Source organism: Marmota monax, unplaced genomic scaffold (assembly GCF_021218885.2).
Source record: "Marmota monax isolate L192 unplaced genomic scaffold, Marmota_monax_Labrador192_F-V1.1 WCK01_AAM20220418_F8-fsc00224, whole genome shotgun sequence".
Classification (NCBI taxonomy): Eukaryota; Metazoa; Chordata; class Mammalia; order Rodentia; family Sciuridae; genus Marmota; species Marmota monax.
The window spans coordinates 1,572,293-1,597,976 of NW_026693937.1; the positions used below are offsets into that span (position 1 = coordinate 1,572,293).

General features: G+C 44.1%; 1 long non-coding RNA gene across 4 annotated transcripts in view; it reads left to right on the top strand.

Moving 5' to 3' along the window:
• The window catches only part of LOC124106288 (uncharacterized), a 176,007-nt gene that overhangs the window by 93,324 nt on the left and 56,999 nt on the right, over positions 1-25,684 (top strand). For 3 of the 4 annotated variants that reach the window (XR_006856047.2, XR_009228576.1, XR_009228575.1), the window contains 3 exons: positions 19,081-19,171; positions 21,730-21,847; positions 22,685-22,798. This is a non-coding gene — a long non-coding RNA (uncharacterized LOC124106288). The remainder of the gene's footprint in view (positions 1-19,080; positions 19,172-21,729; positions 21,848-22,684; positions 22,799-25,684) is intronic. The other variant, XR_006856048.2, reaches the window with a different exon arrangement.

The following is a 25,684-nucleotide window of genomic DNA, read 5'->3' on the forward strand; positions in this document are numbered from 1 at the left end:
TATTAAGTGTTGATTGAGTTTTGGTCCCAGTGGTAAAAAGCATGTGTGAAATTCAAATACAGAATTTCAAACCCTTGAGCACTTCCTGCGTGTCTCGGTGGCTTTACTAAGGGACGGGCATCTCTTTGATGGCAAATGATTATCTTTCACAGTGTAAGCACAAATTGGATCATCATTAATGAATTTGATATATGTTCTTCCTTGCATGGATAGGAGCTGGCACTTAGTTATCTGCATCTCCATAACTTTACAGGGGGATGCTGCCACATGCAAATGAAAGGTTATACATTTGTTAGTTCTTTTGTAGCTTAGCAATCAGTTTGAGCACATCATTTCTCTCTCTCTCTCTCTCTCTCTCTCTTTCCTTCTTCCAGTATCCGTTTTGCAAATTTAGAAACATATGATGACTTCTTAGAGCTGCTTGAACATGAGCTGCCAGAGTCCTTGCTATAGATGGAGAGAAGAAACATGTTACTTGATGTGCTCCAAAGCGTATTCTTTCACCATGCTTTATCTTTGGTCTCACTTTTCTTAGCATCTTTCTCCTTTGCCTCCTTCTTTCGTTAGGAGTCAGTCCACAGGGGTGATGATATTTGAACTGATGCTTAAATATACATACACTAAGTCTTTCTGGTGACAAAGAATCTAGGCAAGCCATTATGTAATCTGATTCATGTCCCTCTTTTATTTAGCAAATATTCATTGAGTGCTCACTGCAGGCTGACTTCCTTAGCACTGAGGAGTAGGAAGACCAATAAGGGCATTCCCTTCTCTCTGGGGATTATTGAACCTCACCTCATTTGTCATTCTTCTCCTTTACCCCATTATTTGCCAGTATGGTCCACTTTCTTTTCTTTCCACCTCACATCAATATTTAAAAAAATTTATTCTAATTAGTTATATATGACAGTAGAATAGATTTTTAAATGATAAATAAATAAATAAATATATATATATATATATGTATTATTTTTTATTTGTTCTAATTAGTTATATATGACATAGAATGCATTTTGACACATTGGACACAAGTGGAGCACAACATGGTGCAGAGTCACAACAGTAGTGTAATCACACTTGTATATAGGGTACTAATGTGTGTCTCATTCTACCGTCCTTTCCATCTCCACTGCCCTGCCCCTCCCCTCACTTCCCTCTGCACAATCCTTAACCCCTCTCCCCTACTATGGATCAGCATCTGCTTATTAGAGAAAACATTCATTCAGCCTTTGGTTTTTGGGATTGGCTTATTTCACTCAATGATATTCTCTAGTTTCATTTGTTTACCTGCAAATGCCATAATTTCATTCTTCTTTAAGGCTGAGTGATATTTCATTGTGTATAAGTGTCACATTTTCTTTATCCATTCATCTCTTGAAGGACATCTAGGATCATAATTAATGAATTTGATATATGTTGGATCATAATTAATGAATTTGATATATGTTCTTTAAAAATACTTTAGCTATTGTGAATTGAGCTGCTATGAATATTGATGTGGCTGCATCGCTGTAGTATGTTGACTGTAAGTCCTTTGGGTATGATCCGAAGAGTGGGACAGCTGGGTCAAACGGTGGTTCCATTCCAAGTTTTCTGAGGAGTCTCCATATTGCTTTCCACAGTGTTTGCACCAATTTGCAGTCCCACCAGCAATAATACATAAGTGTACCTTTTCCTCCACATCCTTGCCAATACTTATTATTGCTTGTATTCTTGATTACTGCCATTTTGACTGGAGTGAGATAAAAATCTTAGAGTAGTTTTGATTTGCATTTCTCTAATTGCTAGATGATGAACATTTTTTTCACAGGTTTGTTGATCCATTGTATTTCTTCTTTTGTGAAATATCTGTTCAGTTTCTTAGCCCATTTATTGATTGGGTTATTTTTTTTTTTTTTGTTGTTGTTAAGTTTTTTGAGTTCTTTATATATCCTGGAGAGTAGTGCTCTATCTGAGGTGCGTGTAGTAAAGATTTTTCTCCCATTATCTGAAGGCTCTCTCTTCATGTTATTGATTGTTTCCTTTGATGAGAAGAAGCTCTTTAGTTTGAATCCGTCCCATTTATTGATTCTTAATTTTACTTCTTGCACTTTAGGAGTCTTGTAAAGGAAGTCAGGTCCTAAGCTGAAATGATGAAGATTTGGGTAATTTTTTTTCTATAGGTACAGGGTCTCTGTTCTAGTGTCTAAGCCTTTGATCTACTTTGAGTTGATTTTTGTGCAGGGTGAGAGAGGTTTACATTCATTTTGCTACATACGGATTTCCAGTTTTTCTAGCACCATTTGTTGAATAGGCTATCTTTTCTCCAATGTATGTTTTTGTTGCCTTTGTGTAGTATGAGATAACTGTATTTATGTAGGTTTATCTCTGTGTCTTCTTTTTTGTACCATTGGTCTATTTTGGTGCCAATACCATGTTATTTTTGTTACTGTTGCTCTGTAGTATAGTTTAAGGTCTGGTATTGCCACCTCACACCAATTTCAGGTATTCCAAATGATTTATTCATTTTCAGGATGGGCACATGTGCTCCTACCCAGCTTTCTTGTTGATATAGTCAAAGCCACATATTGGTGCCTTCTAGATAAATGTAAAGGGGAATATAACAGAGATGTTTTTCCAATGGTACTAGGGCAGTGGCTGCACATGAGTACTGATTTCTAGCTTGAGTGGCAAGGAAGAGGATGGTTACTGTTACCCCACTCCAAGAGGCCCTGACCACATAGCTATCTCTGTAGAGGGCATTATCTAAGAGTGCAAATACAGGCAACTATTGATCACTTGGAAAGAGCATAGATGGGTGGGTTTTCTCCACTCATGGAAGGTCTCAAAACCAGCTCCATGAATTTACTCAGGCAGGGAAATAAAGGCTGGATGTTCCCCAGGAAAACAGTCAAGGAAAGGATGTCTCATTCCGATCACTGAGTAGGTGGTAGTTCTGAGAATCAGTTCAGCCCTGGAGGTCTTTGTATTGGCTCATGAACTCTGTCCCTGTGGCTGGAAGGAAGCCAAGCCCTTGGGAGGTCAGGGCTTTCTTTACCTGTGGACTTGGTGAAATTTCAATATAGGGAATGGCACTGGAGCAGGCGGTGGAGAATCTCAGCCTGGCATCTTTTTGAAAGAAACAAGGAAAATGAAGCCGTGTGTAGCTGGCTCGGCCAGGAACTCAACAGTGATTTGCCTCCAATAATCTGATCAAAATTCTCCATGTGGGCAATCCTCAGTTGCGCACATCAGGACCAATACTCAAAATTGTCTCACAGGTCCTTTGGGAGGCCCTTGTGGCTCTCTAGGTTCTTCTGCTGCCAAACCCTTTTGGGGGTCACCCACTCCGGGGAGTTGGGACTAGGCAGGTGCACTGCTGATCCTCTCTAGCACGGGGCCACTGAGGCTGTAGGGAGAAATGCCGCTGCCACCGACCATCCCTACGCTCTCTTTAGGATAGGGGACTTGCTCACTTCTCACCGCGTGGGGTGTGTGACAGGCAGGGGAAGACGCAGACGGCGGGGGCGGGCGCCGGCAGGCAGGGTGGGTTGGCGGCGCGGCCCTGTCTGCCGGCGGTGACAGCCAGCCGGGTACCTGCCTGCCGGCCTCCGCCCGCGCCGCGCCCGCCGCGCGCTGACAGGGGGCCTGGTAACGGCGGAGGCGCGAGGGAAACCACCGCCGAGGTTTGTAGAGCTCCAGGGCCCGAGCACCCAGTGCCACGCACTCACACCCTTCAGCAGAGGGAGATCTGCGCAGAACCGGCGGCCTGTCACCGGCCGCCACAAGCAGGCCCTGGCTGTGAGCTTCTGTTTGGATTTTTTTTCCCCTCCAGAAAATAAAGGTGGAAGAAAGCAGCCCATAATTGGCATTTGGAAGGTTATTGCTTGTCCTGTCAGAGGAGGAGTAAGCTGGGGCCAGAGGAGAAGCATTTGCATAAGCATCTTCCACTGAGCAGAGAGAATCCTTAGGCCTCTCCTAGGGCCCCCCCTGGTGAGGGAGGCTGCCCCCCAGGATGAAGTGTGGGGTGCCCCTGGAGTCCTGGCCCAGCTGGAACTCAGGCTTCTGTGGATGCTGTCCTGTCCCCCAGCTGGTGCAGACTCTAGATGAAGCTGGGGAGTGCACTGAAGTCTGGGGGGCACTTCCCATCCACTCCAGTACAAACCCTGCACACTCACACGCATGAGTTCCAGACCAGACCCTATGGCTGGACCCAGGGGTGCTCATCTGGCTCAGCAGCTTTTTTATAAGCCCTGGGGCCACGGTAGGGACTTGCTGAGAGGCACACTCCAGAGGCAGTAAACCTCTTACTTGAGGTTTAGAGTGATGTTGGGGATTCTGAGGGTACCTTTTCACTTTTCTCTTTTCCAGCTAATTCCATTTCGGCCCACAGATGTGACTAAAATCACATTTTTAGAGATTTACTCATTTTGATTCAAGCTTAGCTCACAATTATACAGCAAAGTCTCCTGGGAAGGTTTATATGTTAAGCTCTGTCAGTAATTTCTCCCATAGTAAGAATAAAGGAGATAAAGATATTGGATACCTGGGGGCTGAGGCGTTTGAATGTGTGTTGGGGGCAGTTTGAAGAAAGGAGAGTCTGGCAGGAGGGAAACATCTGGTCTGGGGGTCCATCAACCAGGGGAGCTGCAGCAGACGTCCACAGCCCCTCCAACTAACTTTGTCGACATTAAAATTTAACCCCACTGAGGCTTGGACTTTTGGGCTTCCCCTTCACACCTGTGGGCAGGTGAGGAGTCCACTGCAGGCTGTCTCACCACCCAGGAGGCCCAGCGGCTGCTGCAGCTGCCATTCTCCTGGAGCCTGACAGAATGGGACCCGTGGGGAAAGCTGCCACGTCAGCACCCAGCCCGGATTTGCACTCCAGCAGCTAATTAAAGCCAGGAAGGTAATTTATTGCTGAGGGAGAATGTGCGGGAGGTTTGGCTTAGTTGAGATGGCCCCCAAAGAGTTATGGAAAGCTAAAGTGGGTTTTCAGAAGCAAAAGTTAATTGCTCTTCACTTAGCATTTCAGTGTCATGTGGCTCTGAGTTACACACATGCTGAGTGGAGGCCTTTACCCAGACTGGGGACACGGGGGTGGGGGTGGGGGTGGGTGAGGAAGGGTGCAGAACTCAGGACCTCCAGGTGGCTGAAGGGCCCCCACCCCCACCCCAGGAATGAGAAGTGCCATTCCTTTTCTTACCGGGAGGAGGGTCAAGGCTTTGCCTGCTCCCTGGGAGCAGCCCCAGCTGGGGTGGGACTAGGAGGCATTTGTGTATGGAAGAGTTTTCCTGTGGGGGAAAGAGCTCTGGTCTGAGAATCTGGAGACTGGGAGTGGAGATGGGGGACAGGTGGCTCCTAGTTCTGCCCTGACAGCTCAGTGGCTTGTACAAGCTTCTGCTCCTCTCCAGGACTCCTCTCTTTTTAATGATCACTAAAGTATTTCTTCATTTGTGCATTCTTTGATGCTGTGATTTGCCTCCCAGTTCTCCTCACAGTTGCCATTCATATTAACCCATTTGGTAGAGGGGAAGATTGAGGTATAAGATAGACTAATAGAGTGTATGGAGGACATGGCACTGACTTGACTTTTAGCTACCTGGAGAGAGAAGCTTCTAGACACTTTGTGGGCAATGGCATTTGGGGAGAGGGTTAAAAAGCATAGTACTGTATTCTGGAGATATATCTAGGTCACATCTTGGGTAGGGGTTATGTTCTAAAGTCACTGAGCTGGTGAAACTAGTGAAGTCAAAATTATTTTGGAGAAGACTTCTATTGCAGGGATTGCTCCTGAAATGTGAAGTGAGGATCTCTGCCCCCGTACCCGCCCTCCATTCCTACTCTGTGGTTCTTCACTTGGGAGTAAGTAGAGGGGGAAGTCCAGCTAGAATGGTGTGGGAAATGGAGACGGCAAAAGTGATGAAGTGAACAGGTATTCATGTATAAGAGATATGCATATGACTCTGCTCATTCTGCTGTCCAACATGAGGATCAACAAGGGCAGGCAGAAAGCTCTTAAGATAAAGTGTCTGCAGATAATATGAACTCTGGAAAAATTTTTGAATCAAGGAATAAATAAAAGTCCTTTGAAAAACTTCACTTATGCTTGCTCTTCTGATTGTGGACCACAGAATTGTCTAGATACATACTTTGTGGACAAGGTTAAGTCCAGTGGTATGTGTGGTTCAAGACTATATTGAAAGTAACTTAAGCTTCTTGGAGACAAGATGTGACCTATAATCAAAATGCTTCAGCATGCCGGGTGTGGTGTTGCATGCCTGAAATCCTAGTGACTTGGGAAGGCAGTAGGATGGCAAGTTTGAGGCCAGCCTTAGCAACCTAGCGAGACCCTGTTTTAGAAAAAAGAAAGAAAGGAAGAAAAGAAAGGATTGGGGATATAACTCAGTGGTAAAGTGTCCCTGGGTTCAATCCCCAGCACCCCACACTGAGAATATTTGATTTCAGGAGCAAATCATAGCAGTGTTAATCTGAGAGCATTGAAAATGAGATTGAATTCCCCTTGCAGTAATTATGGTGAATCCAAACATTAGAAAGGATTCTTTTTAAACTGTTCCCTTCCTATTATTAAAAAGTCTTTCTGAATTAAGGATATTGGGTCAAAAACCTGTCCCTGCCTTTCTTTCTTTCTTTCTTTCTTTGTACCAGGATTGAACCCAAGGGCATATAATCACTGAGCCACACCCCCAGCCTTTTTTTGTAATTTATTTAGAGACAGGGTCTCACTAATTTACTGAGATCCTCGACAAATTGCCAAGGCTGGCTTTGAAATGGAGATACTCCTGCCTCAGCTTCCAGATCTGCTGGAATTATAGGCGTATGCCACCAACGTGGCAGTCCCTGCTTTTTCTTGAGAATTATCTGGACATGTCGGAATACAGTCAGAATCCCAGTGAAGGTCTGAGTGGACTGAACACCAGCCAAAGGTGGTACTTAGGTCATGTTCTAATCTGTACATCCAAACTTCTTGGGAAGTCCTTTTTTTAGACACAGGGTAAAATGGCACACTTATATAGGCTTGAGTAAATGTAGATGAAGTGTCCTTGGATTTGGGTTCATGTGTTTTTAGACTAGAGACTGCATTTAGCAAAGTACCAAGTGCTGAGGAAACAAGAGTCACCTCCTGCTGTCGTTTTGAAGCGTTAGGGAACATGGGTAGTATTTCCTGCCCATTCTTTTTGATGGTCAGGTCAAAATGCTTGGTTTCTGGTTGAAACTTGAAGCTGTTGTAGCCAGTGATTCCCTGTCCTTTCCATTCCTTGACAGCCTTGCATGCACTGGACTTATCATCAAGTGGACAAGGGACGTCAACAAGGCGACAGGATGGGGGCAGAAGTGCCTCCATGTAGATACCTTTGAGAAGAGTTTGGTTTCTGTGATGATGAATGAGACAGAGAATGGCCTCATTTTCTTCTGGAAGCAAATCCTAATGTCTTGTTTGGATGGGCTGAGAGTGGAAGCGAGAAGCATTATTTAGATGACGAGAACAGGAAGAAGAAGGGAAGGGAATGGAGCTACCGATCATTGTGCGCTTTTAGGTAGAGAAAATCTGGCAGAGGGCAAGGGAAACACTATAAATTAGCAAGGCTAAGAGCCTTTTGGAAGCCAGGGCTTTTATTATTCTCTTGCAATATGCAGATTCCGGTTCAATCATCCTAAATGAAGTGTACCTTGTTCGTCCTTGAAGCCTTCTGGGGATAAAGCTCTAGGAGCATATCTCCTTAGAATATGTTGAGACTTTGAAGATTTTAAAACTTATTCCTACAGATAACAAAATTGAATCTTTTTGCTAGAGAATGGACAGCCAGGAGGGAACCTGATTCAGAGTAGTGCTTCGTAAACCTCCCTATCAAGTAAGGGCAGAGATGGGTAGGCACAGAGCCCCAGAGATGCCATGGCCGGAAACATCTCAGCGTTAAGTGTCAAGTGTCTAACGTTAAGTATTTCATGTTCAAAATGTATCCATGCTTTATATGTTCTATCATAGTTCATCCATGTTTTACTATAAAAACCATGTTTTAAATTACCATCAGGAAAAGCACATAGGTATACACATGTTTTTCATTGTTCTCTCAAAGGGAGAAATACATTTTTACCGAGTCCATTTTGGAACCTTGAACTTAGAAGGGCAGGAAGTGACCTCTGTGCTTTGCCTATGGTTTGAGTGTGTTCCCCAATGATTCATGGTTGTGTCTGTCAGCTTTCTGTCCCTGTGACAAAATACCCCCCTCCCCCCCAAAAAAATCAACTTAAAGGAGGAAAGTTTTCTTTTGGTTCTTGGTTTCAGAGGTGTCAGTCCATTGTTGCTTGGCTTCCTACTTTGGGTCTGTGGTGGCATGGTACATCATGGTGAGAGGGCATGGTGAAGGAGGTGTTTTCACCTTATAGTGATTGGGGAGCAAAGAGAGGAAGAGGAGGGGTTGTGATCCCAATATTCCCATTCAAGGGTGTGCCCCTAATAATCTAACTTCCTCCCAGTAGACCACACTTCTCAAAGGTTCTACCATCTCCCCAGAGTGACACAGGTAATGACCAAGCTTTTAGCACATGGGACTTTGGGGGACATTTTAGATCCAAATCGTAGCACCATGCTAGAAACATGGTCCTCAACATGACAACATTGAGAAGTGGAGAAGTGGTGGGTGTGTAAGAAGTGGGGCCTGGTGGAAGGTGATGTGGTCATGGAGGTGCCACCCTCTAAAGGGTTCTCTTAGGACATGATTAGTTTTTACAAGATTGTGTTCCTGTAAAGGAACAAGCCTGGCCCCTCTTTGATCTCTTGTTTCTTTGCCTGTATACTAGTCCCTCTGCTCTTGAATGATTCCCTTTTTACTTTTCCATCATATTGTGCTGCAGCCAGGGGGCCCTCACCAGACACCGGGGCCATGTTGTTTAGACTTTCCAGTCACCAAAATCTTGAGCCAAATAAATCCCTTTTCTTCATAAGGTACTCAGCTCTGTTATAGCAACATAAAATGGACCAAACAGTGGTCCATGACTGTCAGTGTAACGTCTTTTTACTAAGAACTCAAAAAATGGTGACAAATTTTCCACTACTTTTTTGAGCTGAATCATGGTGATAAAAAGATATGTTCTGAAAACTTTTTTTTTTTTTCCCTTCCTTGCTATGAATACCAGGAGATGGCACATGTACCAGAGCCTGGGGATGGGGATCTGCAGATTTGCTGTCATAACTTGGCCTTGGCTGTGCACAGGAACTGTGAATTGTGTTCATCCTGGGAGCAACCAGGGTTTCTTCTGTTTACATCTGTGTGATTCCCAGAGCATGGGCATTCCAATATGAATAGCCCAGCATTATTCCAAGTGGCCTCTTGTCCAGCCTATTTTAGTGGCAAATTCCATCCTTTAAGGAAAATGATGGTGATAAGTTTGTTCTGCAGCCAATATTAGTCCTCCACTGTCCAGGGAGTTCACTTCTTGCTAGTATTTTTTGGAGATGTTTCTAAAAACTCAGAGTCAAGGTGAAATCAGCAAGTTTGAAAATGCTGTTGGTGGTTATCTTTTTCTCCTCTGGTAAAGCTCATGGTTTGGGGCTCCCCAGATTGCAAGGTTGAGTATAATTCAACTAGTCAGTCCCCACTACCATTCCATCGCCAAAAATGAAGTATAAGATGGTGGTGATCCAATTGCTCCTTGGGCCTGGGGGTGGGATTCTGCCCTCACTTGGCCAATTTCCTTATTCTGCTTAGAGTTATGTTTCCCTTTACTATATCTCTTCTTACCTCCCTAGGTTTTTCCCTAGCCTGAGGTTGGGATCTCCCTGTCTCCACATCCTTAAGCAGGGTGATGTGAGCAGCCAGGGTTCAGACCCATTCTGCATGGGGGCATTTTGCTGCAGAGGGTCCTCAATGCCCACTCTGTTGGGTTTTCATACTTGTGTAGATTTATCTTTGGAATGCAACCTTGCCCTGCTCTGAAAAAGGCCGCACCGGCCATCACTGTTCCATTACTAATGACTCAACTCAAGCTATACAGCAGCTGCTGAGGGGATGAGGGACCAGAGGAGAAGAAAGAAGAAAATCAAAGACACATGCTTTGCTTGAGTCAGCCCCCTCAATAAATGGAACTACCTGATAAGAGATCTAGAAACATGGGTTAGTCGCATCTTCAAAATCCAAGGCCTCAGCACCCAGCAGGGGCAGCTGCTGCTTCTTTTAAAATGGAGAACTTGTTGCACTGAGTGGCAAAGAGCCTACAAATAACTGAGCTGCACTTTGGAAATGGATCTGATGAGCCTTTTAATAAAAGAAAATCATCATTATTTCCCAAGAGTTCACATTCCCATAACATTTTTATTAGCAGCCTCTCTTCTAAATAAAGTTCAGTGGATTGATTTTGGTGGGGTTTTCTCATTTTAAATATTCTCTTAAATGATGAGCATGGATAAAGTCTCGTTTTCACCATTGTTATTATTGTTATCAGCATCAGCGACTCCATTGTTATATTTATGTAGCACTTAGAAAGCTCTCAAAACACTTCAGGTGTATTACCTCATTTGTCCTCATAGCATTCTGGTAAGTGGGAGAGGGGGCTCACATTACAACTGAACATCGTGTACAGACTTCTGTGTTCTCTGCCTCAGTGTGAAACTCCCTTTGGGATGGCCAGGAGGAAGCCCTTTGTCCCCTTCTGCTTTACCTCTTTCTTTACCTAGGGCACAGGAGATTGCACCAGTACAATTCACTGCCACCCAAAGGATTCCATATGGGGCAGAACAGAGGGCACCTGCCATTGAGTGGGGCTGTGGAACAGGGGCAGGACCCTGAGAAATGGCCTTGACCATCTAGGCCTTAAGAAGCCAAAATCAGAGAGAGAGAGAGAGAGAGAGAGAGAGAGAGAGAGAGAGAGAGAGAGAGGGAGGGAGATAGATATGACAGACAGTGGAAAGACATTGAACTAGGATTCTGGAGATCGAAGGTTCAGATCCTCTTTCTGACACTTATAAACTTTTCTTCTTGAGCTAGTCCCATAATATTTCTGATATTTCATTTCCTCCTTAATTAAAAAGGTATCTTTAGTTTTTTTTTTTGTTTTGGCGTGTGATAATTATACACAATAGTGGGGTTTGTTGTTCCACATGCATACATGCACACAATCTGACAATATGATTTGGTCAATTTCATTCCCTAGTACCTTCCCTTTTTCTTCCTGCCTCCTAAACCCCTAGACTCCTTCCTCTACTCTACTGGTCTCCCTTCTATTTTCATGAGACCCTCATCTCCATCTTTAAAAGGGAGATTAGTGGCTCCTTTTTGGGCTTTTGTGAAGATTAAATATGGTAACCTAAAATAGAAGTGCCTAGTGCAATGCATGGGGCATAAGCCTGCAACTAGTGTTGGTTCCATTTCTTTGCTTAATTTTTCTCTCCTGGAGAAACCTGTCTGTCTGGTATGACTTTGAGAACTAAGAGGGAAAACAGAACAGCATTTGGATGGGTTCATCATTGTAATCAGCGTCTTGTCAGAATTCGTGTATTTTCTCACCCATACTGAGTAAAAGCTAATGGTTAATAACTAGTGTATTTTGAGGCCTGGGTTAGAAATAATGCTGGCCTGAAAGCAGGCATCCTGGGCTGTAGCTCCTTCTCTGCCACTATCCAGATGGAGGCCCTAGAGCAAATAAATCACTTGGCATGTCTAGGCCTCAGTTTTTTGATCTATAAAATGAAGAGCTTGGAATAAATGATCCTGTCAATATATATGAGCTTCATAATTCTGTAATTTTACAAGGAGAGATTTTTTGAGAAAAAGTCAAATTATGTGTGTGAACTTTGTTCTATCCATCTCCTGAGCTATCTGTGCCACGGATAGCTCTGCTGCTGGGACTGACATTGTTTTCAAGGAACTACAGCTGATTTGGGGACAGTACTTGGGTTGTGGGCACAGTGCCAGGAAGAAATGAACAACCTCCGGAAGGCTGGCAGGCAAACCCAGCCTTACCAGGAACTGTACAGGGCACAGATTGGGCCCTGATCCATTGGTGAACCCCAACCCCCTTCTCTCCTCCCCCTGCCTGCTCACCTGTTAGCCGGGGGAGGAGAGAAGGGCTCCTGGGCCTGGACTGATGGCTGAGCAGCGTGATGGCAGCAAATGAAACTGTGCACAAAAAGCCCAGCTGCTCTGAGGGTTGCTGAGAGACTGGAGACTAGGCTGTCTGACTGCTCTGCTGACCACATTTCCAGGCCAGTGACACATTAGAAAAGTGTGTCATTCATTCCTTTTCTGATAGTTGCTAGGTCTGCTTTGCAATAAATACTTCACATTCCACAGAGCGATAAGTTCTTCTAAGACAAACCACTTCAAAGTTGCCCTCTTCAAAGCTGGCACTCATGCATTATCCCTAGAAGTAGGGGGAGAGTCTGGGCACATAGATGTTTAGGACATTTTCTCATACAGGTTTCCCTGCACTCTGATACATCAGGGAGAACACAAAGCACAAAGAAGACTTTCCTTGGCACAACTCACCCCTGTATTAGTTAGCTTTCTGTTACTATAACAAAATACCTTAGATAATCAACTTAAAAAGAAGGAAGGTTTATTGTGGTTCATAATTTTGGAGATTTCAGTCTATGATTGTTTGGTCCATTGTTTTTGAGTCTGTGGCATCATGATGGGGAGTGTGTGGTGGAACAAACCTTTCGCCTCATGACTGGGACACAAAAGAGAGGAAGAAGATGGGAGAAGTCTCCTTTAGGGGCACATCCCCGTATAATTGAAAGACCTCCAACTACATTCCATCTTATAAATGTTCCATAACCTTCAAAAAGTGCCACGGACTGGGGCTTAAGCCTTTAACACACAGGTCTTTGGGGGACACTTACCCAAACCCCATACTTAGTTTTATAAAATAAAGGAAAAAGCAAAGCAAATGAAAACAAACAAACAATCAAACAAAAAGTCCAAATGCCTTTTAGTTTCATTCATTTGAGTGCTTACAAGTGTCACTCACCCTGCTGGGTGCTGTGAGGGTATAACAATGAGTGTGACTCTGTCTCTACTCTCCAGGGCACACCATCTAAGGTGATAGGTAGACAGACAGAAGGTTAGCTAGGATGACAAGTCAGGTGGGTGAGAGTGCTTGTATAAGTCCCTAGATATTATGGGGGAATAACTGGTATCGAGAGGTTTTGTGAAATCTTTTATTTGGAGGTAGCTAGGTCTTGATTTGGACCTTACATGATTGGGAGGGTTGCAATAAAAACACATGAGAGGGTAGAGAAAGGTCCAGAAGGAAGAGTTCAAGGCAAGGCAGTGAGATGAGAAAGACTCCTTTATCGACATTGCCGTCGGTCCTTGTTTACATGAGTCCATCACCTCTTAAGAGTTTTCTGGTCTTAGTTCATAGTTTATCTGGAATAGGAGCACACAGATTCTGGAATGCATCTTTAGTTAAGAAAATGACAAGAATGTAAAAGGAGGTCTCAGCTGAAGTATGAATAGAACGTCAAATGTAAATACCCTTTTAAAATCAATTATGATACTTGGTCTCCTAGGAGGTAATATTCTTTGAAGTGAAGCGGGAAGGAAGGGACATTTCTGACCTTGTCCTTGACTGTGCCCATGCCAGACATCACTAACTGAACCTGGCACGCCTTCCCCCCGCGACTGGGGCTTTCCTCAGAGTGTGCTTTGGTGTTCTAGGCAGGTCCTGCCAATCAGTCAGTTGTATTACACCAGATAAATTCTATTTGCTATTTTCTGTTTAAAGTCTTAAAACTTTACTACTCTCTTAAATACTGCATAGCATTTTTATGAAACTCAAAGACTGAAAAACAGGGAGAAATTTTATAACATCTAGTGCTGTAAGAATCTCGAAATATAACTGGAAGTTGCTCATGGAGCTCTGGGACTAGCATGAAGATATTTTCTCTTTTTACCCAATCTTCCTGTGATTTAATGGTGTAAATATTAGATTCAAAGAGAGAGAGAGAAAATATGCCATAAGTAAATATATATAATAAAATATACATAGAAAAATTACCATTGGCTTATAAGGTTCAATGGTTTTTAAGTGGGATATACATGTGAATCTCTGGCTTGTTTATAATGTAGGTTCCAGGGTCTCATTTTAAACTAAATCAGAATTTCTGTTCTTAGAACCTGGAAATCAGCATGTTGACTGAAGTCTGTGTGTGATTCTCTTGCAGTCTGAGACTGGACCACCATGTTTAGGAGCCAGGGACAGAAATTAAAATAATTTTTTTTTTGTTTCCTCTTGTCTAGTCTTTGGATGGTTGGCTAAAAATGCCATTCATTTCTCATGGTAGAACTATCTTCCATTGCATGCTAATTCCAAGCAATAGAAAATAGAAAGCATCAGTCCTTGGAAATTGGAAATAAAGTCACCATTTCCAAAGGGATCGGTCATTTGGATGAGCATGAATCATGCTCTAAGGAGGATGAATTAATTAATTCAAGATGAATTAATTAACATGCCTTCATATTACCTTTTGGGTTTGGTTTTAGGAGGAATTGAGAGGGGAGAGAGTAGTTTATGTTGACCGAGAACACAAATTGTCTTGAAATTTCTGATTAGCTTAGTCTCTTTTGTGCTGCTGTAATAGGATGCCTGAGATTGGGTTATTTATAAAGAACAGAAATTTATTTCTTTTAGTTCTGAGGCTGGGAAGTCCAAGATTGGGCACTGCACCTGGGATCTGGTGAGGGCCTTCTGAGCTGCACCCTCACATGGTGGATGGGGGAAAGACAATAGGGACAAATACACAGCAGAAGGTCCTCAGATAATAAGCCCACTCTGGCAAACCCCTTTTATAGGGGCGTTAATTTATCATGAGGGCTCTGTCATTAGACCTCATTTCCCAACACTATTAATAAGTTTCAGAAGGGACAAAATCCTTCAGAAGGGACAAAAAAACTGATTATATGAACAATATTTGAGTCTCCTTGAAATTTATAGTGATAGTAATAAATACCATGGATATTACATCTTTTTTTTATACTAGACACTTCACTATGACTATCTTCACATTGTCTAACTCAGTCCTTAAAATAATCCTATGAAAAGTTATTATTTTCAGAAGAGGAAATGTGTGTTCAAAAGTTAAGTGACTTGCCTTGAATGACACAAGATATGGATGTGAGTCTTGAACCTAAGGTTGCCTGACTCCAAAACATTTATTCTTATTGATTACATTCCAGGTTTTTTTTTTCCCCCAAGAAATCTTCTGTTTTGCGAGATTGCTGGAACCCCAACTAAAAGCCATCATTAGTGTTGCAAACCTAAGTCAACACTGAGAAGCACTCTTCCTAAAACACAGTAATGGTGGTCTGTGAATTCACCTTGATGGAAATTCATCAAGTGGAGCATTAGGCCTATTATCTGTTTATTTTTGTATGGATAAGTTTGCTAAAGTGTATGAGGATTGACCTTATGCCCCAAATTTATATTTCTTAAAAATTAAAGGGCTCTGGGGCTGGGGATGGGGCTCAAGTGGTAGAGCGCTCACCTGGCATGCGCGGGGCGCTGGGTTCGATCCTAGCACCACATAAAAATAAAGATGTTGTGTCTACCAAAAACTAAAAAACAAATATTAAAAAATTTCTCTCTCTCTCTCTTAAAAAAAATTAAAGGGCTTTTTTTTTTTTTTTTTTTTTACTACTATTATTTTAAAAAGCCAACCAAAAATGAGGTCCTTATTCTTGTGACTTTCCATGGAACAACCTCGATGTTCCCCTTGTAGAGTGTGCTCTGGGAAGGACATGTGGAGCAGGACCCACCTGCTGCCCACTGGACTGATTGCTCACCCCATGTATGAAAGAGCACTCATCCGTGGCGTTCTGTTTTGGATGTTAAGTGTTTCCCCAAGGCTCCTGTGTTGGAGGCTTGTTCCCCAATCTATGACACTATTTGGAGGTGTTGGAACCTTTAAGAAGTGAGGCATTAGTGTGAGGTATTCAGGTCACTTAGAATGTACCCTCCAACATGCTAGTGGGACCCCAACCCCTTCTTCTTGCTCCCTTTTGCTTCCCATCTGTGAGATGAGTGGTTTTGCTCTACCATATGCTCCTGCCGTGATGCCATCACATGCCACCATGATGCCCAGGGCAACCCCAGTTATAGACTGAAACCTCTGAAACTGTGAAGCAAAATAGATTTTTCCTCTTTCTAAATGGATTGTCTCAGCTATTTTTCACAGTGACAGAAAGCTGACGAACACAAGTGGTCAGGAGTTTTGTTTTCTAGGGAGCTCTGTCCCTAAATAACTGTTACTTGGGCAAGTCAATTTACCACTTCTGGTCCTCAGTTTCCATACATATTCACTGAAGCAGAGGCTGCAGAATTCTCTATCTAACATGTCCTGATATTGGAAAACAAATGTCACCCAGGGAGCTAGCAAAGAGAGTGTTGTACCCTTGTTGCCAGCACCATTACTACTGTCCTCACCAGTCCAGGATGGTCAAAGGGTGGGCTACCCTGGACACTTGTCTTCTGAAGCATCTGCTGTCCCACTGGCTTCCAACCTGCCTTCCTTCTGGTCCTGAAGTTGTTAGACTCTTTTCTCTTGAGGAGATAGTCATAGTTGGTTTCTAGCCTCATCTTCTTCTGTATTTCTTGTTGGGGTGGATGAAAATCCCGGATCTTCAAAAATTCAACGTACAGATTATTGCTTTTAGTAATGCCAATCACCCATTCACATCCTACCTCTTCTATGGGCTAGACCTGCCTGGGCCACTTGGGTGACAGCATGGCTATAATATTCATAGGGATCTGAAGCTGAAGGGACTTTATGTGCATCTAGTCCAACTCCTTTATTTAGCTGTTGAGATGGGAGGCCCAAGTGGGAAAGTGACTCATCTCAAGGACACCCAGCCAGTGAATGAAGGAGTTGACACAATGTTTTCAAATTCATATTGTGAGCCTAAGGATAGAACCTACCCTCCTAGAATTATTGCGGAGGTATTTAAATGAGCTAACGTGTGCAAAGTACTTTGTTCCTGAGATAGAGAACAAGTTGCTCCCTCCCCAGAATGCACCGCTCATGTTTCCACAGAAGTCTCCTTAGTTGGAAAGACTGACTTTGTTATTCCTTTACTCCCCGGAGCACCATCACATCCAGGAGTAAACCGAGCAGTTTACTCATTGTGCTAGTGATGAAGTCTGACTTGGCCCATGCTGTGTACTCAAAGAATGTTTGGGGTGGCTGCCCACTAGAACCCAACCCTCCTGACTCTTAATCCAGAGCTCTTTCCATTATACCATGCTGATTGACACATGGGTGGGGATGATCTCCTTTGCAATACTATGAATACCAGCATGATGACAGATGCCTGAGAACACATGGGGCCACCATCCCAGTATATCTTAAGTCTGTCAATGCAATTTTATTATCAAGCATTTATCAAGACTCCTACATGCCAGGAGCTTTGCTTACTGCTGAGATGAATATAAAAATGAATAGGATACAGACCCTGCCCTCAAGGAGCACTTAATTTGATAATTCAGACAGACTTAGACATAAATAATTCAAGCATAAGGCACATAATAATCTATGACTACTCAATTTTCTTTCTTTTATCCCCCCACATTTTTATTGGTGTATTATAGTCATGTGTAATGGTGGGATTAATTATTACATATTTGTACATGCACACAAAATAACAATATAATTTGGCCAATATCATTCCCCAGTATTTCCCCTTTCCTTCCCCCTTTCCCTCCCCATGGTCCCAGTCATTTATTCTACTGATCTTCTTTCGATTTTTCATGAAACCCCCCTCCCCCATTTATTTTTCTTTTTCCTCTCTAGTTTTCAAATATGAGAGAAAAAATGACCCTTGACCATCTGAGATCGGCTTATTTCACTTTAATATAATGGTTTCAAGTTCCATCCATTTTTCTGCAAATGGTGTAATTTCATTCTTCTTTGGGCTGAATAAGGGTTCATTGTGTATATACACTGCATTTACTTTATCCATCCATTGATGGCACCTAGGCTGGTCTACTGACTAATATATATATATGAAAAGGAAGAACAGGAATTGAGACCTCATCTGTCAGACATGGTGGGAGAGGGTGCCAAAGGTACACCTGGTTAGAGGGACTCCACCACAAGTCACATGCTGGGTGTCAGGAGGGACAGGGGTCCCAGACCCTCAGGCACTCCAGCTTTACGAGCTCCTTGCCCCTGAATGCTGGTGACATAGCTGGGCCCCTGTCTTGCTCCAAGCTTCCATTTCCTTAGCGGCTGTGAAATGGGACAACATCTCCTTTCTTCCTCTGAGCTTGATGGGGACCAGAGTGTCATTTGGTCTAGACCTTTGCTTCCCGGCAGGATGGGCCTCACCTGAGCAGACATGCAAGAGTCTGCACGCCATACAGAGAACAAGGAATTGACCTCCTTTTCCTCTCTTCTTTCTGTTTTGGTGGTGGAGAGTGGGGGTGGGGGTCGAGGATAGTGTGGGGGAGAAACAGGGCGGTGAGGGGACTTGTAGGTCAGAGCTTGACAAGGGGACTTAGGTGACCCAGGGAAAATATGGCCTTGCTCTCCACTGGCAGAGTCCCAGGGAAGTTCTCACTGTTCCCCACCTGTCCTGTGCTCCCCCCTCTCCCCCAGTGCTGCTGTCCCTGCATGCACGGAACAGGGAGGCGATGATGAATATCCCCCGAACGGCATTACAGACAGTCATAAATAATGCTTTGCTCTTTGGTGACGGCACTTTCCATTAGAGCTGCCTGTGCTGGGCTGTTGCTACCCCCAGTCTTTGCTGGGGACTTGCAGTAAAATTTATCAGCGAGCTTTCTGCACCTAATAAATCATCCCCTCCGGGAGCCATCTGGCAGATAAGGCCACGAGAACCCACATGCTCTGCAGAGGCAGAGTCAGAGTGAGAGGCAGCCCTAGCTGGGCAGCCCCAGGCCCTGTGGAGGGGGACTTTCTCTCCACCAGCCAGAGCCTGTCAGTCTTGTCCTGGCTTCTCTCACCAGACTCTGAAGGGGGGACCCTGGCTATGGCGTCTGTTCTGCTTTAAGGAACTATAGGGTTTCCCACTCTGGGAACAGGCCCACAAATCATGTCCTTCCTGTGTTTTCTACCCTTAGGTGTACAAAAGGTTCTGGGATTTGATACGAGGCAACAGAAGAGGGACTCCCAGGCCAAGAACATGCGGTGCTGGCTGTCACTGCTATTTAAGTGAGTCCTTCTTAGTGGGTTTTAGAACTTTGGGATTGGTCAGCATTGAAATACATAACCTGGTAGCAATGAGAACCCCTTAATTTGGAGCAGAACTTCACATCTGTTTTAGGTGGAGGGTACTAGGGAACTCAGGGGCACTAGACCACTGAGCCACATCCCCAGCCCTATTTTGTATTTTATTTAGAGACAGTCCAACTGAATTGCTTAGTGCCTTGCTTTTGCTGAGGCTGGCTTTGAATTCATGATCCTTCTACCTCAGCCTCTTGAGCTGCTGGGATTGATTATAGGTGTGAGCCACTGCACCTGGCAGAACTTCACATCTTTTGAGGCACAACTAACATGATATTATAGTTTTCCTTCAAATATGTATTAATTCCTATGAATATACATTAAGGGAGGTTCTAAAGGGTGCTGGACCCAGAGTGTAGGGACACATACATTAATTCTTTCTTTTTTGGCAGATGGTGGTATTTATTTATTTTCTATTTTTTTTTGTTGGTGGTGCATTCCAGTTGCACATAATGGTGGGATTTGTTGTTACCTATTTGCACATGCACACAATCTAACAATATAATTTGGCCAATATCATTCCCCAGAACACAGTTCTTTCCTTGAGGCATCTGCAGTGTGGTTAGAGACTGTTTTAAGCCAAAGTCTCAGATGCAGTGATCCTTACATCTACGCTCAGAGCAAGATGCAGCATTTGCTGGATGTGAACCCTGACGGGGAGGAATGGAAGAGTGGGTGGGTTTCTGGTCTTGTGGTATTCCCCAGAGCCTAGCAAAGTGCCTGGTGTGTAGTAAGTGAACTGTGAACTGTGCTGAGCAGCTAAGGCCACCAATATACAGTAGAAGATGAGAATGAAATAACAAACAGGGCGAATACAGGCTCACAGAGTGTGGGTCCTGTTTCATAGGCTCAACCTGGTGATCTAGGATTTAACTGGGTGATTTAGGAACAAAATCTTGTTCTGGGTGTGTGTTACTTGTGCTCTTGGCTCAGCTCTGCAGCTGGCTTCCTGAGTTCAATTGAGGGACATTCTGAGTCTTAGTTATCTCATTTGTAAAATATTAGGCAAAGCCTTTTTTTTTTTTTTTTTGAGTAATTTTCACTATTGTTGCTAGTAGAATGTTTTCTAATTTTCCCCTTGCTGGTGCGTGATTTTGAAAGACTGGAAGGGGTAAATCCAGTCAGAGTTCTCTTTTTATGCCTTTTGGGGCCACTTGCCAACCAAGATAACGTTGAATAAGGTCCAGATGTGTGGACACCAGGCAGCCAGAGTCTGAGATCCTGGAGTTTTTTCCTGGGGGCTCATTCTGCACGAGGACACCTATCATACTGCCTCTGATTGCTGTGGACACATCCCACGGAAACATTAAATGGAGTGTCCCGAAGATGCTTAGCTTAGCTATGCATTTAATTTGGCGGTAATTGAAATTTGCCAACAAAGATTTGCATGTAATCTGTGATTTCGTTTTTCAATTAAAATCACTTCCTTCTTATGGATGGAAAGTACTTAGCTGTTTTCCTCCTCCCAGTGGTTTGCAAAAACGAATCCCCCTCTGCTTAAGAGGCTGCAGTGAGGGGTGGAGGGCAAGGAGATGAAGGCTGAGGCCAAGAGGAGAGGTCACCCAGGATGGTGATGCAGGACAGGCAGGTACTGGGGGGAGGCTGCTGGGAGGCAGGCAAAGTAGCAGTCTGAGGCTCTCTTGTTCACAGTGGTTTTGGGAAAAGAGCTCCAGCTGGGGGTGTGTATAGCTCAGAGAGCAGCCAAGGGCTGGGAAGAGCCAACCAGCTCTCCATGGCCAACATAGGCAAGTGACAAGAAGCTGGAATCAAGGCAATTGGCTTAGGTACTGGGAAGCAAGAAAGTGGTTAATCTGAAGCAAGAAGAGTCTTCTGCTTCACCCTGGGTGAGTATGTGGCCTTTGATACATGGGAGCAGCACCTGGAGAAGATACCTGAGAGGAAGCTGTGTTCCAAGGATGACTGAGGAGAGGGGAAGATAGGAAATGGAGGCTCTAAAGAACCCAAGAACCTGTGGAGGTGAGCACCTCGCAGGACATGGATCTGGACCAGTCAAGCTGGCTACCAGGGCTAGCACTTAATTTCCTTGAGTTCCAGTTTTTGTCACCATCTAATGGCATAAAATAACTCCTACCCGAGCAGGGGCTGGGAGAGACCAGCTGCTATGGTCTGAATGTTTGTATCCTCTCAAAGTTCACTTGTTGATCTGGGCATGGTGGAGCACACCTGTAATCCCAGCTGTTTGGGAGGCTGAGACAGGAGGATTGCGAGTTCAAAGACAGCCTCAGCAATGGGGAGGCGCTGAGCAACTCAGTGAGACCCTGTCTCTAAATAAAATACAAAATAGGGCTGAGGATGTGGCTCAGTGGTCAAGTGCCCCAGAGTTCAATCCCCAGTAAACCCCCTACCCCAATCCATATGTTGAAATCTAGTCCCAGGGCAATAGGATTAGGAGGTTGGGCCTCTGAGAGGTGAATGGAACTAATGCCCTGATAAAACAGGCCTGGGGGAACCCTTTTGCTTTTTAGGCCCTGTGGGGACTTAGTGAGAACACAGAAGGTGCCACCTATGATGCAGAGATTAAGACTAATTGGACACTGGATCTGCCAGCGCCTCAATCTTGGCCTCTTCCAAGTTTCCAGAACTGTAAGCAAAAGTTTCTGATATCTATACATTTCCTAGTCTCAGGTATTTGGTATAGCAGCTGTTATTGTTTGGATGTGAGTTGTCCCCCCAAAACTCACGTGTGAGACAATGCAAGAAGGTTCAGAGGAGAAATGATTGGGTTGTGAGAGCCTTAACCCAATTAGTGAATTAATCCCCTGATAGGGATTAACTGAGTGGTAACTGAAGTGGTCAGGTGTGACTGGAGGAGGTGGGAATTAGGGATTGGCTTTGGGTATATATTTGGTTCTGGCAAAGTGGTGTCTCTCTCTGCTTTCTGATCACCATGGGAGCTGCTTCCCTCTGCCACACTCTTCCACCATGCTGTTCATTCTCACCTAGAGCCCTGAGGAATGGAGCCAGCCTTCTGTGAACTAAGCCCTCTGAAACCATACGCCCTCAAATAAACTTTTCCTCCCCTAAAATTGTTGTAGTCATATCCTTTAGTCACAGCAGCAAAAAAGCTGACTAACACAGCAGTCCATTATGATTAATAGCTAAAGCAGAGTGATACAGGCTGTACATGCTAAGTCCCCAGTAAAGAGAGAACATTATGGACTGGGGCAATCCAGGAAGATTTCAAGAAGGAGGTGAGCCTTAAAAGTAGAAAAGACTGAGTTGAACAGAAGAGAGAGGAGCATTAGCCTTTTGGTCTGTGAGAGTCCTGAGTGGCAGGCTGCATCTCCATCCCTTTGTATGCTGCCTTGACATAGTAAGAATTCAGTAAATTCTGTTAAAATGGAAGATTGATCAAATGAGATAAAGAGGAAGTCAAGAGCATTTTATAAATTGTAATAGCTCATTTTTCTTCTCTTACAGAAGTATTTGACCCGAGGATGGGTGAAGCCCTGCATGGATCCTGGGATGGGTTTCTCGACTTGGGGTTTCTCTAGGAGCCTGGAGCTCTGGTGCTCTTGGGTGCTTCATAGCCAGGTCTCTCAAGTGTCCCAGCTAGGGAGTGGGGTGGTGCTTTCTGAGCCAGGACCCAGGTCCTCAGTGACCAGGGGAAGAATCATCAGTTAGCAATGGGCCAGCAATTTCTCCATAGGGAGACAGGCATTGAGAGGATTCACTTCAAAGAGACCCAACCAGGGCTCCTGTGAGGGGGACAATTTGGTTACTATAGGTGGCCTGGAGGTGGGATTTGGAGCCATGTTAAGAATTAGTGGTAGATTTCAGCCACAGTGGAAGGCACACAGCTGTGGCAGAGCTGGGTCCCTCTCTGTGGAAAGTGCATATTCTTTTTTGTCTGGTTTCTTTCAAGTAGAGATAATCCCTTTTACCTGGCCAGACAACTGAACTGTTTTCATTTTTTTTTTTATTTGGTAATAAATCTGCCAACCCTGCAGGGCTTGAGCCAAGGGCTTTGCTTTCTGCATCTACACAGAGGTCTCATAAAAATGGTGTAAAATGAAAGAGAAAAATGCATATTTCACACTTTGTCTGCTCTGGGTTATGGCGATTCTCAACTCATCCCCATTACAAACAGCTGACCTTCCCACAGAGTTCAAGTACCTTCTGCCGGGCCTGGAAGAACCATATCTCTCTGTCTCTCTCTCTCTCACTGTCCCTCCTCCCTCCCCCACAGGCACACTCATTTGCCTGAGAGGAAGCAGAGGCTGTTGGTAAGTCTACAGTGCTGGTTTAGTGTTTTCCAGGAGGGAAGTGGCATAAAAAAAACCCCCAGTGCACCCTTGTTAACTGTGTTCATGCACAGGTAGGGGACAATGTCTCCATTACTCGCCCTCCATGCAAATTTATGCCAGAAACATGAATATAGGCTTTCCTTCTATTGAAGGCTACAGGTAATTTTCAACTATCAACATTATTAGTTTGCTCAATATTCAAAGGAAACAACCTTCCCAAGTTTACCTGCCTCTGTTCCCTTATGCTAATCTGCCCATCAGTCCAAATGGTCGCTTCCCAAACACGCCATGTTTGTTCCTATTTCCTGGCTTTCCCCCAACCTTGCTCTCTGTCCCATTCAGTTTTCCTGCATTGCGCCTGCTCCTCTCTCTTCTGTTCAACTCAGCCTTTTCTACTTTTAAGGCTCACCCCCTTCTTGAAATCTTCCTAGATTGCCCCAGACCATAATGCTCTCTCTTTACTGGGGACTTAGCGTGTACAGCCCATATCACTCTGCTTTAGCTATTAATCATACACTGCTTTTTTGACTTTTTTTTAAAAATAAGGAATTGTTGTTTTCCTATTTACCTATCATTTTCTTATTTAACCTTTCTTATTCTGCTATTGATCTGTAATGTCTTATGTATTTTCTTATTTAACCTTTCTTATTCCACGATGAGTTTATAACATCTTATGTATGTCTCTGTACTTTACAGCGTCAAACACATAGCTTTTGCTGTTTAGTAAACAGTAGGTGCTTAATGGATATTAAACAAAATAAGTGAGTGAATGGAAGCTCCCACTTGGGGTGTGAGTGTGGCTGTGATGATGTGGCCTGATCTTTTTTCTTGGCTGGAGCTGTAAGCAACACAATTTATGCTTGCAGGGCAAGGGGAGAATCTTGACCTGGGGGAATGCTGCCCAGGGGATGCCTACCAGCCGTTTCCTCTTGTTTGGATGATGTTGGGCAGTGGGTAGCTGTTGGGTGTCCGTGACAGCCCCACTCACACTGTGTGGACCTCGCATCCCCACGTCTGCGATACATAGACTGTTGAGATTTTTATGGTAGTGAGAACAACTAGTACTGCTTGCTGTGCCCCCTCCCTCTGTGTCTTCCCCATTCCTTTCTCCGTCCCTGTATGCTCCCCACGTGCAGCCTGTATTTAATTTAGAGGAGGGAATTAGTAATTCAATTTTCTTTCAAATCTGTGAGTGCCGCTGCCGCCTGCCATCTTGCTCTGCCTTTGCTTTGTGCTTCCCACCTCAAGGCCACTTTACGGATTTGTTTGATTTGTGGTTGTGGTTTGTAGCTGTCACCGATTTCTTTGTTGTTGTTGTTGCCTGCTACCGTTTCCTTGCAGCTCGATTTTTAGCTGAGTGTTTGGGTAGTAAATATGGTTTACACCAACTCTGTTGGAAATAATGGCATTTATGTGCTGAAAGTTATTTCCAAAACCTGTGATATGTGTATACAAATAGATCCACGGCAGGGCCCCTAGACTGGGGAGAACAAAAACTCAATAAAGCCTTCGAGATGGAGTATAAACAGGTGTCTGCGAGCAGGGCTAGGCCAGGAGGTTCAGGGAAAAACAACCCCCCGCCCCTGATGTTGGCTCTAAACTTAAGCTTTACCATAAATACCTTGCTTAGCATTGGGGGAGGTAAAAGATATCTTTGTGTTCATATTTACCTGCTCAATGCTCACTTGCATTCTTTTGAACATCTCACATGAAACTTCTTACTTTTCTATTCACTCATTCGCAATGGCATTACACCTTAATTGCTGTGGATCCTGGTATGGAAAAAAACGTGCCAAGAAACTATGAGATTGGCCTTTCAAACTGGAGGCCCTCTCTTCTTCTAAATGGCTGATAGTCTGGGGGATCTTTGGCACACTAAATGAACCTTACCGTTGTGAACAATGCCGCTTGAACTCTAATTTGACATTCTCCTAATCCTAATGGAGGGCTGAAAATGGAGACAGAGAACTCCCAGAGGGAAAGCCAGATTGCTCTTAACCATGTGGTTCTAGCCTCTGAATTTGGGAAGTATGGGTTTCTTCCAGGCCTAGATTCTTGACCCCTCCCTGCCTCATCCCCATGTCTGATAACTGTTCAGAAGTAGGGCCCTCACCTCCACACTAGGTGAATGTCTTCCTTGCCAAGAGGTCAAGAACTGTTTCAAAGACGTCTT